The sequence below is a fragment of the Capsicum annuum genome, chromosome 1 (genome assembly GCF_002878395.1).
Source record: "Capsicum annuum cultivar UCD-10X-F1 chromosome 1, UCD10Xv1.1, whole genome shotgun sequence".
NCBI lineage: Eukaryota > Viridiplantae > Streptophyta > Magnoliopsida > Solanales > Solanaceae > Capsicum > Capsicum annuum.
This window is the reverse complement of record NC_061111.1, coordinates 62820897-62822894: the sequence shown is the minus strand read 5'-3', so window position 1 is coordinate 62822894 and position 1998 is coordinate 62820897. Positions and strand designations below refer to the sequence as shown.

The 1998-nt window shown below is 33.0% G+C and overlaps 1 non-coding gene across 1 annotated transcript; it reads left to right on the top strand.

Annotated features, from left to right (window-relative positions):
- Nucleotides 1-1353: 1353 nt before the first annotated feature.
- LOC124891873 lies at nt 1354-1460 on the top strand. The gene has a single exon (XR_007049923.1). It is a non-coding gene; the product is annotated as a small nucleolar RNA R71 (small nucleolar RNA).
- The last annotated feature ends 538 nt before the right edge of the window (nt 1461-1998 follow it).

Here is a 1998-nt window from a genome sequence, read left to right as displayed (position 1 = left end):
AAGCCATAAGACCACACCAACTATGTTACCACCCTAAAATGAATATTTCGGATCTACTAGCACAGTTTATTTTGCCATCTGACTCACAGATCAATAAATGTTGACCAAAGTCAACTATAAGGCTTTTCAAGCCACCAATAACCATAATTTCACATCAATCATACCAAAATGCACCAAAAATCGTGTCAATCATCCCCATACCTTAGAAATATTTTACATAAATTATCAAAAATTGATCATTGCAGGTTTTAAGAATTACCATAATTTCATTGTTTTTGCAAAAGTTCAAAGAACGGGGGTAAATCTTCTTTTATCACCATTAGATTTAGAATATGAAATATAATTCATCAAAAGCACAATTTCTTGACCCCCAACTTAAAATTCATAATAAGAAGGTTTCATAATTCAAGTAACTATCCCAGCTTCCAGTTTCAAATAAAAAATTGAGACAATCTCATAGGAAAGGGTTCACAAGGTTTAAATTGTTTTATCTCTCGTAACATGATTCCTAAAAACCAAATTCAAAATTCATACATATACATACATATATACTAAGAAATTATTATAGTATAACTTTGTTGGAAAGAGAATTCTTCAACATACCTTTTTGACAGAGAGAATTTAATAATACTTTGGAATTAAACCTTGAATCTTGATCCCTAGGTGTTATTACTTCTAAGAATATTAGGAAAGAGTGGAACATGTTTTGACTAAATAATTTATGTTAAGAGGTTCGGGTCATTTTGGATAAATGGGGGATGGTTTTAATTAAGGAATGGCCAAAGGGATCTTAAAACATTAAAGTACAATAAAGCCTCATCAGGTAAAAGAGGGTATGCAGTGCACCCCTAAGCATGTTGTCTATTCCTACATGTCGCACAAGACACAAAAGAGGTGAACTAACAGGTTTCCCCACATGGTTGTGCAGCATGAATCCTAATAAACTTAGCTTTCTATGGTATGATGCACTAGTCTAATATAATATGCAAACCTTTCTTAACATCCTAAACAATTCCAACTCCATTTAAGGGTCATCTGGGTTTATTTTTATGCTTCAAAGAGGCCTATTAAGGTATGATAAAATTACGGTGAGTTACACATTAAGGTACACAACTACCCAATATCAGCTTGGATAGTTGACACTTTATCCAATACTAGCTTATCTTATATTTTTCTACGTAGAGTTGAATACTATACTGTGTATAGTCTTAATGACCTACAGGCATAAGATTGAGCAATGCCTCTATTGCATCTTAACTCTTGGAAAAAAATTTACCCATAAGTTGTAGCATCTAATAAAGACTTAGAATTTGAACTCAATACTTCAATATATGCCCAATAATATCCTCGGGCTAGTGATGGTATGGACAATTTATCAAGTATCTCTTGTATCTCTCCTGAGATTGGGAAAAGGATTCAACATCTTTCTGAACAAATCTAAAAATCCTACTTCTGAGTTATTTTATTCTTCTAGATGATAAGAACCTATGAAGAAACTTTTCATACAAGCATCCTAGGATGTGATAGGTCTTATAGGTTCATTCTACAACTATTGCTTGGCTTCCCCAATTAGTGAAAAGGAAAATATTGTCAACTTCATGTGTTTATCTAAAATATTTTTATACTGAAAGTTGTCATTCAACTTAGTAAACCTTTGCAGGTGCTTGTGTGGGCATTCATATGTTTACCCACATATTGATAAATGTTTTGCACTAATCGCACCGTGTCCACTTTAAGTTTAAAATATTTAGTGTTATTCATCTTCACACTAGCTCTGGAGGTATTTTACTAATTCTACCTAGCGAGTAACACTGAAACATATGGTGTAGGAGTAGGCTAGATTACATCCCTATGTACCATAACTCTTGAGGCATTTTGGTTGTTTAAATTATACTCAGCTCTCTGGTATTACCTTCAAGCTTGTGGTCAATAGAATCAAGGGATTGTATTGACTCCGAGTGTTTAACATAAACTAACTGTATCCTAAATGAAACAAAC